Source organism: Aphelocoma coerulescens, chromosome 3, assembly GCF_041296385.1.
Source record: "Aphelocoma coerulescens isolate FSJ_1873_10779 chromosome 3, UR_Acoe_1.0, whole genome shotgun sequence".
Taxonomy (NCBI): domain Eukaryota; kingdom Metazoa; phylum Chordata; class Aves; order Passeriformes; family Corvidae; genus Aphelocoma; species Aphelocoma coerulescens.
In genome coordinates this window covers 102726300-102748412 of record NC_091016.1, presented here as the reverse complement: position 1 = coordinate 102748412, position 22113 = coordinate 102726300, and the positions used below count along the sequence as shown (strand labels likewise).

At 38.1% G+C, this 22113-nt stretch overlaps 1 protein-coding gene and 1 long non-coding RNA gene across 2 annotated transcripts in view; one reads left to right on the top strand and one right to left on the bottom strand.

The window, feature by feature from the left end:
* CSMD1 (CUB and Sushi multiple domains 1) overlaps nt 1-22113 on the bottom strand; it is a 1120396-nt gene that overhangs the window by 658229 nt on the left and 440054 nt on the right. The window lies entirely within an intron of this gene.
* LOC138107384 (uncharacterized) lies at nt 10479-13484 on the top strand. The gene is made up of 2 exons (XR_011149469.1): nt 10479-10936; nt 11810-13484. It is a non-coding gene; the product is annotated as an uncharacterized lncRNA (long non-coding RNA).

Below are 22113 nucleotides of genomic sequence, written 5' to 3'. Positions count from 1 at the left end.
AACTATGCAGAACACTCAAAGTAGGCTTCATGATGAAAACCACTGCCACCAATAAAAAGGACCTGATTTGCATTCTTTTCTTTTTTCGCCTCTTTATAATTGCTCATAATATCAAATTTTCAAAGGTAACCAAGGTTATCAGGAGTAATTTTCACATTTCTTTTGTATTCCCTGAAATAAATGGTAAGTAACAGAAATGTGACTCAACTGAGATTCATTAGAGCAAGACATCATATCAACTTAGCATTAAAATCTTTCATCCAAGCTGCAAGAGAGAAATTATTCTTAGCTGGATTCAAAAAACATTTCAAGAAGTCAATTAAGAATAATTAATAATTTTTCAAAAAGCCCCTCATAATTTTGGTCAGAATAATCTCTGATATACTAAAGTCAGTTTTCTAATGGCTTGTTAAGGTGATATTACTGGTTTGTATTTCCCTTTCCCTAATGCTTGTGAAACTGATTTCTGTATTTCTATTTTGGTAATGTAATAGTTTTTGATATTTCAATTTCAGTAATGTTTGTGCTACTGGTATAAAAATCCATTGACAACCAAGATGTCCATGAAAAACAATTAATTCCTGTGCGTGGGAGATGCTGTTGAAAATGTCACGTCTGACAGGGCAGTCACAATAAGCAACTGCTCTAAAAATGTGTTGGCAAGCATGATATTATGAATTACACATAGGAAGGTAATGTTGCCTGGCTGAGAAATACCTACTTTCAAAACACCTTTACTCAAAAACTAAAGGAAAACACCTTTACTCAAAACTGCACACCACAGTGTCATTCTGTTGACCAGATAACCAACACCCAGTGCATAGAACTGTGCTCATTCATTGCTGAAAACACACAGATTTTCACATTTGTTTGCTTTGTGTGTCCCAGTATTTTTCCTAGACAAGACAGTGTAATAGTCAAGAACTGTGAATATCTTCAAAAATTATTTCTTTTAAATATATTAGCAGGTTTTGCTACTACCTTCCCTTCAAAAGATGCAGTAGACAATGAAGTAGTGTGCAATTAAAATACCCACAACATTTTATCGCATTCTTTACTATCGCAACATCTCCATTTGCATGAAATAGAGTATTTTTATAAAATGTTACTTGCAACTCTCACATCTCACTTTTAAGAAGAAATTGTTATTTTGACAGATTGATTATAAATGCACGTGCTCATTAATAGTTGTTCAGATTTCACTCTTTTAATCTGATATTTTTACTGTGCCACTGAATAATCATTTTACAGCTCCTTCAGAGTCTATAGTAGTGTTGCTGAGTCAGCCTGTCATTGTGTAAGTGGTTTTTAGAGGTGTAACAGGAACAGATTTTCATCTCTAATCCATACAGTAATGTGCTGGTTTTGGCTGGAAGAGAATTAATTTTCTTCACAGGGGCCGTATTGTGGATTTATGCTGAAAACAGTGCTGATAATACAGGGATGTTTTCATTGTTGCTGAGTAGTGCTTGCACAGAGCCAAGGCCTTTTTCTGCTCCTCACCCCACCCCACCGACAAAGAGGATGAGGGTGCACAGTCAGGAGGGGACACAGCTGGGACAGCCCATCCCAGCTGACCCAAGGGATATTGCAGCCCATATGGTGTCATGCTCAGCATATAAAGTAGAAGAAGCAGTGCTGTTTGTCATACTAACTCACCACTGATGTGCTGGAGCCCTGCTTTCCTGGAGACACCTGAGCACCTGCCTGCCTGTGGGAAGTGATGAATGAATTCCTTATTTTGCTCTACTTGCATGCATAGCTTTTACTTTACCTATTGAACTGCCTCTGTCTCAAGCAATGAGTTTTGTCATTTTTACTCTTCTGATTTTCTCCCTCATCCCATGGGAGTAGCGAGGAAGCAGCAGTGTGGTGCTGGCTGAGGTTAAACACACAATTACTAGTTCAACTAAGCTCAAATTTTCTTACATTGCACATTTCTATGTATTTTAAGGGGTTTTTAAGGTAGTAATTCAACCATTAGGTATGTTTTATAGTTGAACACAGACTCTAATTTGACTTTACAGAGTTCTTTTAGAAGTTGTATTTCCTTCAACGTCTTACTACACATAATGAAGTCAATGGCAAAAAAACCCTATCAAACGTAATCCTTTCTGTTCTCAAAAAGTGGGATTTCACATCAGAATTCCAAGTTATAAAAAGCAAACAAACAAAAATCATGCTAGCCAGCATAATCACCAGATTCCAGCTGATATATTCTGTAAAAATGCATTCATTGTCAACTCCAATGCCAGAAAAATAGTGGGATACTGGGATATTTAAAGCCCTGTGATGGAAATCAGACAGGAAAAATACCTCCTAACATACTTCCTCTTTTATAACTGTAAAGTATCTTAATTCTGTCTCTCAGTCATGTAAATAGAGGAGCAGCAGTATGATGCACCAGCCAATAATATGCTCTGCAATATTGCTAATTTAACCAGCCACAGATACTTGTGTTGTTGGTGCTCTCATACTGGGAACCAGAGCACAAGGCAGTTGTGAAAGCAGTGTAGTCACTGATTACTGATAATGAACTTCAGAAAGAAAGCAAATATGAAGCATTTTTGCTTGAGAATTCTCATACCAGTCAGTGTGGAATGGGATGTGCTCAAAACGTTTCTCTCTCCATCAAAACATTTGCAAGTATTACATCTGTAAGTACATTTTGCTAGACCTGGCTGTTCATGCTGCCATTCATTCAGGCGGCTATGGGAAGGATCCTGTGGTGCATGCTTCCCCTTCCAACCCACACCATGACACTGGGTTTGGGTCATTTAAGCTCTGAATGAAGCAAAACCAGCAACAGAAACTCAGGGAAGATAAAGCATTATTCCAAACTGCACTGGACAGCAGGGTTGTTGGAGGGTGAGATCACAGAATCTCACTAGGGGGATTTGTTTGTTTATTTGGGGTAGGTACAGTGTTGGGGTTTTAGTTTAGTCCTAGTTTTTTTCCTGTTAAAGGAATTTTTTCCCATATGCATGTTGCTAGGGGACAAATGGCCATACTTAAGACAAAAGGGCCTGGCTTTTGTTTTCACATGAGTGTGAGTTCAGTTCGCTCTCAGCATCTGGAGAGAGAAGCTGCAGAGAAAGGAACTGCTGCTTCCTTTTTTCGGCCGTTTTTCTTTCTGCTGGAAACAACACCGGGGATCCCAAAGCTGTTTTCCCTGCCCTGCTGGAGGCTGGGCTGTGGCCGCCCTACTCCGCTGCTGCTTTGAGCCTTCGCTGCATTGTAGCCGTGCTTACCCTGCCTGCCTGGAGCCCCGGGGGGTTCCCCTTTTGGATACATCTCGTCTGCCACTCAGGATTTGTGTTTGTGCCTGCCATTCCGGCCTGCCATTCCAGCCTGCTGTTCCCGAGAGTCCGGGATCGGCTGCCCAGGGGTTTGTGCAGCCTTTGTCCCATCCCTCCCCAGGATCCCAGGGCACCAGCGCCGCGTGCTCCCCGAGCTCGCTCCGGAGCGCCCCCTGCAGCCGCGGGGGAACCATCGCACCTGCCCTGCTCACCGGGAGCCGCCAGCGCCCCTGCCGGCTGCGAGCGGAACTGCACCCGAGGGGGAGTAGCCTGACAGCCGAGAAGGCCGGGACTGGGTTTGTGATTGCTGTTACTGTCATAGTTGTTGTTGTTTTGTTTGACTGGTTATATATCTATATCTCTATATCTATATCTATATCTATATCTATATCTATATCTATATCTATATCTATATCTATATCTATATCTATAGTAAAGAACTGTTATTCCTATTTCCCACATCTTTGCCTAAAGGCCCTTGATTTCAAAATTATAATAACTCAAAGGGAAAGGGGTTATATCTGCCACTTCAAGGGAGGCTTCTGCCTTCCTTAGCAGACACCTGTCTTTCAAAACCAAGACATACAGCAAAAACAATTACTGGGCAGCAAAGTAACAGGAAAAAAACAAACCATAATAACTAAAGCTTGAAAGATCACAGTTAAGTGTTTCCCTTTGAGCCCAGGAGGAATGAAGAGGAAAAAGAGAAGTAAGAGAGACAGAACATCCAAAGAATCACAGAATCATTAAGATTGGAAAAGAACTCCAAGATAATCAGGCAAACTGAGAAAGCCTGATTCTAATTTGGTTTGTCCCTAGATTTAGAATCCTGGTCAATTGTTTAGTAATTTTAAAGTCAGTTAACTGTCCATGTGGGATTTCACCCAGCTCTTTCTGAATTGATTTTTTGCTTGTTTGTTTGGGCAAAAAGCAAGAAACTCCACTGATAAATTAAGAAAAAATGCAAAAAAATTCAGGAAGATTTCTGAAAGCATCCATCTGTAACACAAAAAAGAATGCCACGTCCTTTTAATTTTTAGTAGTATGCATGTGAAAAAAAAATTACTTCAGAAGATGAAATGATTATTTGGATTTTAGCTTGTTTCCAGAAACTCTTCAGACAATGGCTTTAAAAGTGAATCCTTTTATTTATACAAGGCACTTTTCCACATTTTGGGAAGCTGACACATGTACTTACTTGAATTATGACTGCTGTTTTTAGAACAGAAAAAAATGTGACAAGTAGTTTATTCCCTGGAATGGCCAGAAAGGATATTATTCATTTACTATAAATTAATTCAGCCATTAACTGGAGTTTATGACCACTACAGACAAAGCCATCTGCAAGTGCATTCATCATGTTGTGAACACAATGGCTCTGAATGTTCAAAAGATGCAGTTATAAGCAATCAATAGCTCCACACTTTATACTGCTGTGATTAATGCCAGGGTGAGGGAATGTTCTCATGAGCTTCCTTTTTAGGTGCTTGAAGGATGTAACTGAAAGAACCACTGATGGGGAGGGGAAAGGGAAGCCTCAGAGCACATTTTAATATATAGAAATAACCTTACAATTCAGGATTAATAGATGTGCATGAAAGATACACCTATTTAAATCATGAACAGAAGAGTAAATCCGTTGTACTATTAAAAGGTGGTAAATGCTGCAATACACTGCTTCTGTTTTCTAATTTCTCATTTGCCACTTTCTAAGTCACTGAATTAAGCATCCACTGCAGACAGTTTACTTCTGCATGTCAATTTTCAGTAGAACCAGTCAATAATTTAAAAGATAGATGGTGAAATGTAGCGTAGCATCAATTATAGTATACTGCAATACCTGGAGGTAGATGGGATTAATTGCATCCTGATGGTATAGTTACGTTTTGAAGGCATATATTGGCAGTCATTTCTGTAACATTTCCCTTTCCCAGTAGGGCCTCAGTGAAAAAAATTTCAATGCAAGTTTATAAAAAATATTGAATTAAAATTGGGATGTTCCTTTCCTACATAAACACATACTAAATATATATATACACATATATACTTAGACACAATATACAGCATATGAGGAGAGGGCATATTTCTATAATTTATGGTGGATTGATATCCAAATATTTCATCTCATCAGGAAATGTATGGAGCAAAGAAAACCTGTTCTGTATACACCTAGAGAATCCTATGCCTTCTCTCAAGACACATCAACCTTCTTCCTTGTATTTTCACTTGCACTTGTCCTTTAGCCATTCCTCAAAGATCACCAGGCTGCCACAAAATCTGAGGACTGAGCCTCTCAAACCTTGGGGGAATTCAGTGTGTCTGGCTAGCCTTGGGCCCAATTAAATTTCAAGAAAAATTTCCTAAGAGGGGACAGAATTAGTTCATCTGGGAATGGTCCTGTCCATATCCTCTCAGTGCAAGAGCAAAAGTCCAAGCTGTACAGTAGAATGGAAGCATTTTGCTCAATTTTTAGATAACTATACTACTATATTTTCTAAAAGTTTGCACTTGTGTATAAGTATTTCTTATACATGTAGCAATGTTGAAGACTTTAATAAAGCAACATTACATCCAAAGACTCAGCAATATTTGCATTCAAATGAAATAGAATTAAAATTTTAATGAATCTGTATATATATAGACATGGTAGTTAGATTTCCACATCTGAGATAGCTTATGTCTTTTCCCCTAGAGAAAGAATTACAGCTTTATAGGATGCAGAATCACAGAATAAACAGTCGGAAGGGACCCACAAGGATCATCAAGTCCAACTCCTGATCCTGCACAGCACCATCCCCAAGAGTTACACCATGTGCCTGAGAACACTGTCCAAATGCTTCTTGAACTGTCAGGCTTGGTGCTGTGACCACTGCCCTGGGGACCCTGTTCCAGTGCCCAACCACCCTCTGGGTGAAGAACCTTTTTCTAGTATCCAGCCTAAACCTCCCCTGACACAGATTCAGGCCATTCACTTGGGTCCTGTCACTGTTCACCACAGAGAAGAGATCAGTGCCTGCCCTTTCTCTTCCCCTCACGAGGAAGCTGTAACTGCAATGGGGTCTCCCCTCAGTCTCCTCTCCTCCAGGCTGAACAGACCAAGGGACCTCAGCCGCTCCTCATACAGCTCCCCCTCAAGGCTCTTCACCATCTTTGTTGCTCTCTTTGGGATGGTCTCTAATAGTTTAATGTCATTTTTATATTGTGGCACCCAAAACTGCCCTCAGGACTCAAGGTGAGGCCTCCCCAGTGCAGAGCAGAGCAGGACAATCCCTTCCCTTGCCCAGCTGGCGATGCTGTGCCTGATGCCTCCCAGGACACGGCTGGCCCTCCTGGCTGCCAGGGTCACTCATATTCAACTTGCCATTGACCAGGACCCTCAGGTCTCTTTCCATGGCACTGCTTTCCAGCATCTCATTGCCCAGTCTGTCTGTATATCCAGGGTTGGTGCATCCCAGGTGCAGAATCCAGCACTTTGCTTTGATGAACTTCATATAGTTGGTGATTGCCCAATCCTTTAATTTTCTGAGGTCTCTCTGCAGGGCCTCTGGACTTTTGAGGGAGTCAACAGCTCCTTCCAGTCTTGTGTCATCTGCAAACTTGCTCAGTACCCCTTCCAGTCCTGCATCCAAGTCATTTAGGAAAATGTGAAAGATCACAGGGCCTAAGATGGAGCCCTGTGGGACCCTACTATTCACAGGTCACCAGTCTGATGTTGCCCCAGCCACTGTCACCTTTTGTGCCTGACCCATGAGTCAGCTGCTCATCCATCACATGATGTGTTTATCCAGCTGAATGCTGCACATTTTGTCCAGAAGCATCCTGTGAGACACAATATCAAAAGCTTTGCTGAAATCCAAAATGATTACACCAACTGGTTTCCCTTGATCAGCTAGGAGGGTTACTTTGTCATGAAAGTAAACCAGGTGTAATAAGCAGGAGGAGTCTCAGCTAATATCAAGACATCTAAACTCATCTAGGTGTCACCTATAATCCATGCAGTGGCTTTCCATAATCAGTGGGAATAATATAGTCATGAGAGTCTAAGGAGGAACTGACAAGGATGTAGATGTCTATTTTAGTATGAGTTATTCTCTTTGTCTTGTGTACTTCTGTCTTGGTACAATTCAGAATTGAACTGGACTTAGGAAGGTTTCACAAAAAAATTATGTGTGGCCCTGGTCCATGTTAGGTAACAGTTCAGGTCAGCAAGATGACAAAACTACACTTCAGAAATATAACTGAAAGAACTGTTGCAAATGCACAGTTTGGTAATTAAACACTGCTTATAAGCATTAATAGGAATTATATTCTACAATCGAAAAATTGTCGAATTACCCAAAGACAGTTTACCTACTGCTATAAAACATGGCATTTCCTCTGCCTCATGTACTGAATCTCTGTCACTTCAAGTTTGCAATAGCTAGATATTGTATAAAACCCACCTCTTGACTGTACTTTAAAACAGTCCCACCTTATTATTCATTAAAAACCTATTATAGAAACAAAAATCTCATTTAAGACATTTTAAATTGATATAAATAGTTAGCCATATAAGTGTTTTTCTGAAAATGACCATCATACCATACATGAAAACCAATCACAACAGATCTTTAAAGAATATGAAGAATAATGGTGGAGACATATTAACTTTTTTATCACAATGCTGAAATTATTTAAAAAGCAATCCTTCTCAACTAAACTATCAGGGGTTCTATATGGATACATTTTTATAGGCAAAGATAATTATCTTAGCAATCAGTTATTAATTTAAATAGGCTGTTACACAGATGAGAAGAGATTCAATAACTTTAACCATCTAATACACATTAATCCAATCAAATTTCGTCAATAGACTCCCTCTAAATAAATGCAGACTACCATCTGTCATATTGTAAAATACACAGAATTGACTTCCAAATGACCATATAAAGAACTTAGTCCACTACTTTAAACTTGACACATAACTTTCTAGTAGCTAAAATATTTTTCTGTGCATTATTTTCTTGGAAGCATTGGTGTGAGAATTTTAAAACATATACAGTCAATGTCTAGGCTGACTGTTACACTTCAGTGGACTGTGAGAACAGAAACAGCCTCTATGTAAACAGAACCCAACAGAAATGTAGCTTTCATGACCTTGTACTGGCTACAGTTCATAGAATCACAAGATGGTTGAGGTTGAAAGTGTTCTCTGGAGGTCTCCTGGTCCAACACTTCAGCTCAAGCAGAGCCACCTAGAAGCAGTTGCCAGAGCTTTTTTTTATCTCTAAGCATATATCACCACAACCTCTTTGGGTAACATCCCCCTACAAGTTAGCCATATATACCACAGTCAGCTGGCCCTGGGATACCAGCACAGAATGGACACATAGCAGACTCTTGCTATAGATACATTATTGTAAAATACAAATAGATCAAAATTCTTTTCCAAGCTAAAAGTTCTTTCTTCTTTGGAAATATGTTTTCCACAAGCACATTCCCAATTTACTTCATAGATTTTAGAGAACTGAAACGGCCATGGGCGTATGTAAATGGAGCTTGCTCCTGACTGCCAGTGAGTCCTGTAATTAAAAAGGAAATAATTTAAGACTTGAGGGTCATTTTTTTTTTCTATGAACTTTAGGATTTCCTATACATAAAAAACATTCTAGCTGTGATGATTGGTAAAATAAGAGCAAATTGGATAACAATTCAGTGTGTACATTTTGTGTTTGTCATCTAATCAGGCTGTGTATTTTGCTGAAATAGATACAAGCTGTCAACATGGTTATATTTGAAAGACAAAAACATTGTCAGAGCTAAGAAAAGCCCAGTGGTTGCCACACACTGAACTTCATATGTACTAGCTCATTGTTTTAGTTCATGATTTTTTTTTAATTTCATCTTGTTTTATTGAGTCTTAATATAAATCCATTTATCAATCAAGAGTACTTGAAACTAGACAAATACTCACAGAAAGGTTAATGGGGCTACCAACAGATCTGAACTGAGAGGAGAGGCTATGATAAAACCTCATGTGATGAAAACCATATGTTGCAGCTCTGCTGGGCATTAGAAATTCCTTCCCAGCTAAACCACAACATAGAAAATACAATCCAATCCAAAGTGAGCTAAGTGGACTGTAGTGCAATTTCATGAACCTGAAGGGATGAGAGAGAAGAATAAAAAGGAAAGGTGTAACTAAAAACTGAATTAACATAGTGAAGAAAAGGGTAAAGAATATATACCCATAGAGAAGAGGAAGTCTTTGTTCTGTCCTGAAAGCCACAGGAAGTTCTCTTGTCCTCCAAAGATCTCTCTTTCCTTAACCCAACTTTTTTCAGTGTCTTTTCTTGTCTTACAGTAATTTCTGATTAAATTTGATGTTAACTTGGCAATTGCAAAGCAAGAGATAAATAAATGTGTTGTGGTTTAACCCAAGCCAGCAAACAAGCCCCACATAGCCGCTTGCTCACTCACACCAGTGCAGTCAGGGAGAGAATCAGAAGGGTGAAAGAGAGAGAATTTGTGAGTTGAGATAAAGACAGTTTAACAGGAAAAGAAAAATCTGCACACACAAGCACATCAAACCAAGGAATTGATTCCCTGCTTCCCATGGGCAGGCAGATGTTCAGCCATCTCCAGGACAGCAGGGCCCCATCTTACATAATGGTGACTTGGGAAGACAAATGCCATCACTCCAGACACCCTTCTTTCCTTCTTCTTCTCTCCACTTTATATACTGATCATGATGTCATGTGGTCTGGAATATCCCTTCGGTCAGTTTGAGTCATCTGTCTCAGCTGTGTTTCTTCTAAGCCTCCCTTGTTGTGGGAGTGTGTTTGTTTGGTTCAGTCCGGGTCCCCCCTTAAGTTCGGTGTGTTTGGTATATCCCAGTTGGCGCCCTCCCTGTTTTATGGAAATCTCCCCATATATCAGTTTTGTCTCCTCCCAGGGCTCTGTCCACTCCTCCCAGGCATCTAGAAAGTTCTGGCTAGGGGGCCAAGTGATTGGTCCTGGGATAGGAGTCCCTCCCTTCCCTCGTTGCCATTGGTTCTTATAAGTGTCCCTCACCTTGTTTGCCCTACCCTTCCCTTCCCCGATTGGTCCCTTTGTAATCCCTCCCTTGACTGCCACCCCCCCCCCCCCCCCCCCCCCCGTAAAAGCCCTTGCACACGCCTGTCTCGGGGCTCAGAGCTGGGTACCCCTGGTGGGTGAAGTCCTCCGTCAGGGGGTCTAATAAACCTTCTGGATTTCACCCAACGCTGAGCCTGCCTCCTTTCCTCCGCCATCTGCCTTTATCCCTGAGGTCCCTTCCGATACTGGAGGCTGGCCCCCGCAGCCTGCTGTGTCCAGAGCTGACCGGGCTTAGTGGGAACTGCTCCTAGTGGACACAGAGGCACCTTGTACCTCTAACTTCCTCACCAGCATGGTAGCACAAAAAGCAGAAAAGGCCTTGGCTCTGTGTGAGCTCTGCTCAGCAATAACAAAAACATGTCTATATTATCAACCCTGTGTTCAGCACAAATTCAGAACACAGCCCCGTAACAGTCACTGTGAAGAAAATTAACTCAATTTCAGCCAAAACCATCACAGTATGTGAAATATGCTGTTTGCTGTTACCGCACTCTTCGCTGTGCGTGCATGTTGCAGACCAAGTAAGTCCATCTGTTTTTTTAAAGTCTAAGCTCTTCCACTCAAATTAAAAGGCAAGTTATTTTTGATTCACCCTTCACTGCTCCTTTAAACTATTTTTTAAAATATTATCTTAGTGAACAAAAGGGTCAAATAGCCTCATGTTTACCAAACACAGATTTAAAAAAGTCTCCCGCCTCCTTCAAGTACTGCTACTTTTTTGTTGTTGTTGTTTGGTTTGGGTTTTTTTATTTTTTTGGGTTTTTTTTTATTTCATAGTAAGATTTGAAATCATTGAAATGGTAAGATTTCTAGTTTGATCTATGTCATGGCTGCCCTAAGAAGGCTACCTGGTAAAGACTGAAGTGCTACTGTAACTTTCTCAAGAATTAAGAAAATTGTCAATGAATCCAAAGTAAGGAATTTGAATGCATAAAGAACTACAATATTTTGAAATCTTCTTGATGTAATCACTAAAACATTTATAAACCCACTGGGAAAAAGTGGGTTTGATATTAATATTCTTTTTGATTATAATAATTACTTTAATGGAAAAAATAACTTGTATTTTCATACCCATTTTGATCACATTTCAGGTGTCTCTTGTTTTCATTTTGTTACAATCCCTTGTTCATATATTCGATACATTTTGCAATATGCTGCTATTTCAAAAAACAAGGTAGATACTAGTACTTCTGTAAAAGAGTAGAGGTGATTCAGGATTATTTTTTCTTATCCATTAAAAAGTGTTTTCTTTAGCACAGAGAAACACTGCATGGTTTTAGTTTCCAAATACTTTTGGCTAATGTTTATAAAAAAATGTATGATGAAGTCCACTCCATTTGAACTACTTTGGCACTGAACTTGGACAAAAATCTATGTGGTCTGCTTTTCAGGGACAAATTATTTGGGTGGCTTGCAAGAACATCCCCTAGTCTGGCTTCTTTTAAAGAGCTTTGGTACCTATGGTCTGCAGAGAGCTCTCCTGTGACCCTAATTTAGACAGAAAGTACCTCTGAATGCCCCATGGAGAAGTCTAAGGAGACAGATGTGTTCAGACGGTCAGCTATCATGGTATTGCTGTTATCCTGGTGGAGGTGGTCCTGCCCACTTAATGCTTCACAGTCTAGATCCCTCACTCGGAGAAAATTTGATCTGCTGGCCAATTTCAGCATCAGAGAGTTCAAGCCTCCCACATCTCTAGCAAGTGTCAAATCCCACAGCCAGGAGCACTTTCCATCTCTGTCTCTCTCCTTTTGAACTGAACAGCCAGAAGCAGAAAAAGAGACAACCAGGATGAATAAGTCAGAGATAGAGGAAGAATATGGGAGTTCAGCTGCTCTCAGACTAAAATCAATTGCTGCTTCAGGAATGCTCTGGGACCATTAAACTATTATACCAGTGGGAACTATCAGACTTGCATTGAGAAGAGTAAAACCCAAGTTGCCTGACATTTCTTATATTCTTCATAGGAGAGACAGACATGAAGCTGAACTGAAAGAGTTTTCTAAACAACAGTCACCTGTTTGTCACCCACGATGGCATCTTCTGTACCACAATTATGTGTGTCACTTTTAAACACATGCCTGATGTTCTAAGAAGTTTGCTTCTTCCACAAATTTTGTTGTTAGGTTTGTTAAATTGGTTCTAAATACATTTGAAACAGATCTTTAAGTGCAAAATTTAGAAACAACTTGATAACTAAAATTAAAATATTATACACTCTTAATACAAAAATATTTTTTCTCTGTAATATGTTTAATGATTTAAGCTAAAATTTTAAATTTATTAGATCTTATTAAAAGTATTTTCAACCCTTTCTTAAGGTTTAATTTTTCTTGCCAATATATTTACCTTTGTAAGATTTTGTGCTTTATAGCTGTTGTTACTATTAAGCCATTATAGATAACTACAGTTTTCAATAGAAAGATCTTAGAATAAATGTGACTACAGTTTTTGTACCAAAATCTAATAATAAATGAGCAAAGAATAAAATTTACTGATTTTTCCTGATTGTAGGGAAAAGACTTATTCCCTTTAGAATTAGTGGCTGGTCTGCAATACTGTAACCTTTTTACCCACCTTTGGCTTACAATTATTGATTATAGCTAAGAGAAGATACTCCACTCAATTTTTTACCTCATAAGTATCACTGCCATTTTAAATTTTAAATTTTACAGCACTCATTTAAAGCATTAATATCTAAGATCATCACGGTCATCTATGCAGTAGTCTAAGCCCACTTTAAAACAACCTCTCCAAAAGACAATAGACAAAGAATTCAATAAAGCACAACAACTTCGGGACTAAATATGGAGACAAAACATTTCATTTTAATGAAACTCTGAAAATCCTAGATGATTTCAAACTAAGTATCAGAACAGTCACCAGAAGAGAAAATAGCACTTTGTCTACACATTTCAAAGTACACTCAACAAGAGACAGTGTTTCTTTTCATAGCATTTGGAATATCTTATCCCCTGTAATGCCTACTACTTTGTTTACATCTATGCGCTAAATTTTACTTATTTCTCGTCTCATTTCATGGAAAGGACAAGACACCTGAGGTCAGGGGACTGTGAACTAAAAGAGATGCAGCAGAAGATTGGACCAGTATGTGATTCAGAATATGGCATAAAATATACAGAAGGGTCTGTCTAAAGGAAAATACACTACTGCCTGTAGAATGTTAATAAGTGGCTAAAAATGTCTTGTGTTTAAGTTGTTAAAATGAGAACAGATATAGGAAGCAACAGGAACTCAAAAAGAAGACATTTTAGAATTAAGATGCATATCCTAATACAGATAAAAATGTATCTTCAGAAAGAAATATTCTGTAAATTAGGAAGCAGTTGTTCAAAAGCAAAGGGATGTCTGAGGTTCCTTCGAGCTGCAGGAGGGTACAGAACAATGCAGTGTCTGAGACATGAGTCTACAGGACACTAATGTGGGACTGACTAATCTGTTGAGATGTCTGAGTTCTTTCACAAAGATAAATAGTGAAATTGAAGTAAGTGATGAAGTCATACCCAGGAGCAATTTAGGGTGTTGGGATCACAGAGAAGGAGACATTATGGCAGCAGAGAGATGTCTTAAGCTTGAAAGAAGCAGCAGGTTTATGGAAACAATTATTGGACTAAACATTGCCATAGTCCTGCAAATTTATTTTTTTTTCAAAGGTGATAGAAGAGGCTACAGCTTGTTATTAGTAAGCACATGAAGTAAGGAACAAGGTAAGGTCTCTATTTAATGAATGAATTACCCTGTCCACTGTGAGTAATACATGGAATTCCTTTGGGATAACTGTCAGATACACTGTTGTTGTAGTCAGGGACCTCCACTTTACTATGACAGTGCTGCAGATACCAAAGAGTCCTACACAGTCGAAGAACAAAGTTACTGAATACACCAATACTGTGATGTTGCATCACCCTTATCATCTGCACTAATAGTTATAAATTATTTTCTCCAATCTGACTCATAACTAATATGGAGAAATCAGCTAGACCTGAACTACTTCTTACTCTCTCTCACTGAGAAAGGTTTTTTTGCTAGTTTACCTGGTGCGGGGTATGGAAGAAGGGGATTTAAAGTATTCTGTGCATCTAAAATCAAAATTAAATATTTAAAATGTATAACTTCTAAAAGACATCTGGGATCAAAGTTTATTGTGATACTGCAATAGCAAGTTGCATATTATCTTTTGTGAGAAAGAGGCAAATTATGCATATTAATATAGGCCAACTATAGCAAAAATCAATATGATTTGAGAATATAGTCCTGTGTGAGGACAGAGTTGTCTCTTACCATGTCATAACATCCAGATATATCTTATTCTGCAAAATCAGAAATCAGAACTGTGTGAGAAACCATTTTCTATCAAAATAATATTTTGAGATTTCAAGTATTTCTATAGGCTGCATCAGCATGACACTAAACTCATTTGATATTTTGTAAACAAGTAAGAGGAAAATTCAGAAAATCTGACATCCAAGATGAGAACACAGAATATTAACTTTTATCTGTCCTAACCCATGTGAGTATTCAGAAAAAATTCTTCCAAGAAACTTCTTAAGATTTTCCAAATCTTCCACTATAAACAAAGTATGTTTTAGACAATCACTTTTCTAACACAGTCCTCTCTGATGTATGGAAATGCCTCTTACTACCTTGACCAAGGTTACTAGTGTTGAAAAATCTTTCTGGAGTTTAAATGGAGAATCTAGCTCATTCTGCATTTCTGCATTTACTAAATCTACTTAAGTCTCTTGGAACCGTTACAGGAAAAAGTATGGGCTGACAGTTCCCTATCATAGTCAACACTTCTAATTTCAAAAGGACACAGCACAGAAAGTTAATGCTTGCAAGAATATTGCATTACTGCCATTTTATATGATTACTTCTCTTTCTGTTTTCTAACCACTCTCAATCCTGAAGTCAATAAAGCCTTGATAAACCAAATCTATTTTCTTGCTGTAGTTGCACACTGGAGCTAATTTAACTAGAGACATTTAATTTAATGGTTACAAGAATAATCAGAAACTGTAAATAAAATAAGAAAAATTATAAAATGGGCAGGTAACTTGATGTAACTTTGGTGGGGTATACTTGTATTCAAACATAATTGCATTTATAACTGTTAGGTTAGTAAATGTTTATAAAAGTTAATTCATGATGTGCTATTGAAGAAAAAAGTTGTCTCATTTTGTGCTCTTGAATTTGCTTCAAATAATTGCTGTCTGCCAGAATGTAACTCATGCAATAGTGTGGTATTTCATCAGGCAGGTAAACTGGCAGAAAATTATTATTAGTACTGTACTATAAATAGAAATTTCACACTAATTTTAACAACTGTGTTTGTGAGGAATACCTAAAAAAGAAGACATTTGATAAAAAAAGAAGTATCCATCACACCCTTGATTTTGTTTAGCACAGCAGTTTGATCACTGTTTTGGAGACACCCACCAAATGCCAGAACTCTTGGAGAATTCGGTCCAAATTCAAAGATACCTGGTTGTCAGAGACTGAAAAATTATATTTTATGACTTAAACATTTTCTTGAAGGACTTTTAAAACTGTATTACAAAAGCTGCAGAGAAGACTACCACACCCTGAATGGGGCCCTGACTGAGGCCTTACACCGCTCCCTGATGAAGATAAGATAAAGTAACAACTCAGGGCTGGGGACATTCACAAAGCACAGGCTTAACACCTCCAAGGTGGAGATCACAGCCCCAGGGCTATCAGCTGCCAGGCTCACACAGACCCTCCACCAAAGGAGAGGGGAGGAGAGGCTTTGGGTGTGTGTTGGAAATGCCTCTGGTCAGAGGTGCAGTGACTGCCCATCCTCCACTGTGCAGAGGAGCCCAGCTGAGGGGTCCTCACCGTGGGGGAAGCTTGTCCACAGCAGAAGGGGTGACATGGCCCATCACAGGGGCCCTCCTCAAAGGGGTCCCCAGACCCTGCACCAGAGCACCAGAGATGATGCAACAGACCCTCAGTGTTGCAAGGGACAGTGTGTCAAGCCAGACCTTGCAAGAGAGACACGTGGGCATTCCCACCTGGCTCAAAGTGTATATTAATCCACGGGATTCTGCACTCTCTGGCGTGTGGTGGCACGTGGCGGAGTGTGGCGGCGTGGCCACGGCAGTGACAGGGGACCCTCACCACCAGCAGCCCAGATGGAGGGGAGCAACGAGACATCGTTGGGGCCCTCGGATGGGTGATCTGCTTCCACCTAACCCCTGTCACCTCTCCCTGTTCCCCCATCCCCCACGCACACTTCTTTCTCTATTTCTTTCTTTCTTTCTTTTCTCTTCCCATCTCTTTGCCTCTCTACTATTAAATAAAATACATCAATTTTTTGGCATTAACATTTAATCTCATTTGTTTTTAATCTCGTTTCTGGGAATATTTTGAACCTTCTAAGTTCTTTCCGGTTTATGCACAGAGAGTTAGCTTGCTTTGCTTTTCTGGGTTTAAACTGGATCGTAACACTGATTCTTCAAGAAAAATATATACCCACAGGTCAGATTTCACACTGAGTCAATTTTTCCCTAATTTCTATACATAGACAACTACATAATGAAACATAAAGAATAAATGTGTACAACAGTGTAACAGATCCATGCCTATTACATTATTCTGCAAGAGCCTTGAGGCATGGATCCTACCCTATGTAACAAAAGGTGAGGAAAAAGGGCCATGGAAGACTAGGCTTTGCAAATCATTCATTTGGATTTCCATTAATTCGTAAGTTTGTGTTTATTTGAACTGAATTTGAATTCACTCTGTTCTAAAACAAGTTACATAAGTCAACTCTGGTATGGTATAAATCCCCATGGCTTACTTTTTAGCTAAGAATTGATGAAAAACTCCTGTTTTCTTACGACTTTTTTTTCCCATTAGATGAACACAGTGGTTTTTGTAGACAGGAAATAAAAAATGCACAAAAACTTGTTTTGAAAATGTTTTCAGAAATTACTTGAAAGAGGCAATCTTAGAGCCATTGGTATTTCTAGTCTAGTTCATATGATATTATCTTGAAGATGAATGGAAACCAATTCCACAAATGCTCAAATGCCCCATAACCCAGCACCTGGATTTTTCAGCTGATAATAAATCCCTATGTGTTTTTAAAGCTGTGGCTGCTCCTTGGTGAGGCAGAATCATGTAAAAAATTCAGCAACTGAAGCCCTAAAAGCAGGATTATGTAGCACCCAAGTAACCTATTAAATGAACACAGATGTTTCAAGTATTTCAGTAAAGGTGTATCTTCCCTGTAGCATTAACCACACCAGCAAGGTACTGCCCCTACTCTAGCTCTCATTCTCTTGTTGAAAGCTTATGACCTATTTTCAGAGATGTTATCAGCCTAAATTGTTAATTTAACCCAGGGCACAGCCAAATCCCCAAGTGAGATTTTTGCTCAAGGTAGCAACCTGTCCAATTTGCATTGCAAAGGTAGGCTAAAGCTACATAAGGAGCTGCTAAGCCTGCAATGCCTCCTCCGCAAAATGAACCTAAAACAAAACAGGCACATTCCTATTTATTAGAGCATTAATTCTTTGCTGTACAGCAGCTCAGGCAAAAAATAGCACTGATATGAACAAAAAATGGTTGAGCCCACACGGCTGTATGGAACTGTCCTGGGAAATGAGGAGGTATTAGGACTTCCTAAGAATTAAAAAGCTGAATCTAAGAATTAAAACCAAAATGCTTCCTTTTAGTATATGCAATTCCAAATGTTTGCAAATTCTATAAACAAATCAGTTATTGGCCAGGTACTGACTTGCTTTTTGCTAAAATAGGATCTAAGATTATAGTGTGACTTAGAATGTGATGATGACTGATACATGGCAGTGCACCCAACAAAAAACAAATCAGACAAGAAAAACATTTCATCACTGAAAGTTGCTTACTGGCATTTATTACTAAAGCTAACTTAAATTCTTCCAGGCCCTATTTTAACTAATTTCTAGTCTGAAAATTAGTTTGCCAAGTCAAATTCATAACATACAAGCTATATTATAAATTTCAAGTTACTGTAGAATTCCTTTTTAAAGGAAAACTATTTTGTGACTTGATTTTCCTACCTGACATTCCAATAACCACCTTTTTGGTAAATGTTGCACGAGCTTTAGGAGTGTCTGTGCTTCTTTCTGGATTTTACTCAGATTTTCTTTCTTATTTTTTCAGACAGACCATTTCTAAATAATACTCCAAGGCAGTGCGGCTCCCTGCTTGCAGGAAGTACTTTGCATACATGAAAACAGAACTCTCAACAAGGACGTCATAATCACTGGTCCTTCTCTTTAGCTGTCCTCTCTCAGAGTTCCAGCCTGCACTGATGATACACTGATAGCTCTAAAATCACTGCTAATGGCAAGTATATTTTTAGCAATTGGAATAAAATTCACAACAGGAAAGTGCAGGTGGTTGTGAAATACTGTTCTAACAATTTCCCTGCCAAATTTCCTAGGCCCTAGGCTAATTTTAACATATGCATGATAGGTTTGAGCCTTCTGGAAAAGAAAATGCATAGAGGGAAATTGCAAAAATTTGACAGAATTTTTTCTCCACGTTTTTAACAACAAAGTTGTGAAAAATATGCAACATGAACTATATAATTTCTTTCAATAACTGTTTTTGCTTTAAAACTATAGGAAATAAGCTATATGAAAAGAGTAAAGATGAACTCTAACAACAGCATTTTTCATGGAGATAGGATGCAACTGAGTTGATATGCAGAGATTAGAAATTATAAAACGTACTCTAAATAGGTTCTGAATCTCTTCTGTTTTCTGATATGAATGAGTAGCAATCCAGTGGGCTAAAAACAAATACTCTTCATTTAACACAACATGAAAATCTGTCTTTTGTTTAAAGGCCAGATTTTGCACCTTAAATGAGTCATCCCTGGCTCATGTAACTAGTGACATAAATTACAGCCAAATGAAGATTGCACCTTTACTTTTTTCATTGTAAGTATATTTCTTGGTTTGACTGTGTATGGTGCAAAGAATATATTTAAAGGATATATGCTGAAAAGGGAAACTGATGATCAAATCTGCATTGCTCCTTCAAAATGTGAGGGCAGATACTTCCCCCTGCCCCCTAGTCTTTAATAAAGTGATACCAAAGAATTTATAAAGGCTTGATACAAAAAAGTAAGGTACCCACCAAGTCTAGCAGAAATACCTACTGGTAATGACAGAGAAGAACTTAAAAGATACTGTGTTCTAAGTATTTTATGAACATGACGCAGTATTTTATGAACATGACAAATTGCAGATGTATTGGAGAAATAATGGTATAATATAACTTGTCTCTGTCTTTTCAAGTTTTCATTCCCAAGTTTATGGCATTAAAATTATTTTAATACGGTCCTTCTTTTTACTACTCATAATCTGCTGATGAAGAGATAAAGAATATCAGAAAGTAAAGGACAAACATGTTTGAAAAACCTTATTCCTTACTGGGTTTAAGTAGAAATTTCTATTTATTTCTATACCTGAACAATTAAACCACTTGCAACTGGTTACTTCTCAGGTTTACTGCATGTCTGTATAGGCAAGTGCTATCACTTTCACTGTATTTCATCTGAAGAAAATAGCAAGAGGGAAGCGATGTTTTCCAATTATTTTATTGCCATTGTAAGCTAACAATAAAATTTTATTATTAGTTTCCATTTACTATAGCAAAATGATAATAAACTCCTCAATCATGTTCTGTGATAGCAATGGTAATGGTTTTGGGCACACTCTGGCTATATGATTCTACAGGTGTGAAAATTTCTTTTTCATCACCATTTTCTGGCACACTTTTTAAATCAAAATCTCTTATTACTGTATTCTCTTTAAAGAACTTCTCATTGCATCATCACACTAATTTTTCTTGTTGCTGTGATAGTTCAAAAATAAATTTGAAATTTATTTTTGGCTTCTAGGTTTCAATGCCTCTTGAAACCAAAGCATAAATTCTAATGCTGTTAAATTTTCTTTCGACCAAATAAAGCAAGATAAAGGTGGTTCTTGTCAGATCTTTATCATAGTTCAATTGTTAACGTGTCAAAATTTTTAGACGTGTCTTACAGTGGTCATGATCACTTAAATGTCTCCTTATTTTCTTACATTTAAGTTATCAAGACAAAATTGCCAGAGTTATGCATAGCTCCATTTTAAGAGGCACGTAGTTTGTCACATTGACAAATGGGGACAACATGTCTTATGAGTGAGATTCAATCAGTCCAAAAAGTTTAAAAGAAAAAAAACTGTCCTCACTATTACTCACTCTCAGAGCCAGTAAACCAAAACCAGCTGAAATAAAAGCAATGTTTCATAACTCGTCTGAACACTTACATTGAACAAAGATTCCTCTAAATAAGTTGCAAGCTTTAATTATTTACAAAGCATTTGAATACACAAGGTCATCCTAACAGCCCCAACGATATCAGAAATAAAATTTGTGACACATCTGCAATTTACACTGTACATAAGCTTTCAAATCTTGTTATTTATACCTCTGAGCTAACACAGTCACTTTTACCTCAATAATCAGTCTGCCACTCTTTCTTAGCTCAGTGAGAAACAAAGCTTAAGTTGTACTAAAAAATTAAACCACTGTTATAACTGGGTAAAGGAGATATGAATTGCTCTTGGCTGTTTTGTATAGTCAGTCTTCAATTAAGCATGGAGTCTGCAAAAGGTTGTACTTACATTTAGCAGAAATTATATAATTGATTTACATCTTAGGATTGCTCCTCTTTAAGTGGTTGCATTAAAGAAATTCTCCCAGTATTGTAGTGATTATTCACAATATGATAAATCTTAATTTCCGCATTTTGAGGGATCAGAACCTCTTCCACAGCTCCCTTTCGTGCTATTTGCTAATGGATAATGAATAGCTCCTGGTTTTTGATGAGACTGCAGTTGGTTCCCCTTGGCCCTTTATTTTTTACTGAAATGATTATCTAAAGAAATAAAAGAGAACTACTACAGCCTCAGAGTGAACTCCCGACCTGGGAGGTTAGCATTTCATAACAGCAAATTGAAACAAAATAAAAATAAAAAATCAGATCCTGATTAAACACATCCCGCTAAAATAAGATGAATAAAAAAGTTTGTTCCCAAGTCACAATATTTTTACAACAACTATTTTACACTCCTCCAAAAAAAATTCTGATGAAAGTTGGTATGAGAACTGTTAACCAAAACATTCAGAAAACATCACGATCTGTCACTTCCACTTATGCATTTCTGTGGGTCAGCTGCACTGTGGGTGGCTTCAGTAGCTTCTGCAGTTTGCATCATGCTAACATGGGAATCTTCAGGTATTTCCTCTGCTCTAAAAGTATTTTCCACACTTAGCTCAAGGGATGCTGGTCTTCAGAAGGATTTTATGAATTTTGACTGTTTACACAATGGGGTTTAGCTGTTTCCTCTATTTAATTGGGCTGATAAAATAATAGAAATTTTATTTTCTTTTAATTTCTAGCATATTTTTAGATTAGAAAAATCTGAATTGCAAAGAACACTATCCAAGGACACTTTAAATATAATTGAAACATACTTTAATTAGAGGGATGATCTAATTGATCTTTCTTTAAACTTGCGAAACACAAACATACCAACACTGCTATGATTCATGCAATATAGGCTAAAAAATGCAAGAGTTAGCAGCACACAGACACCCACAGAAT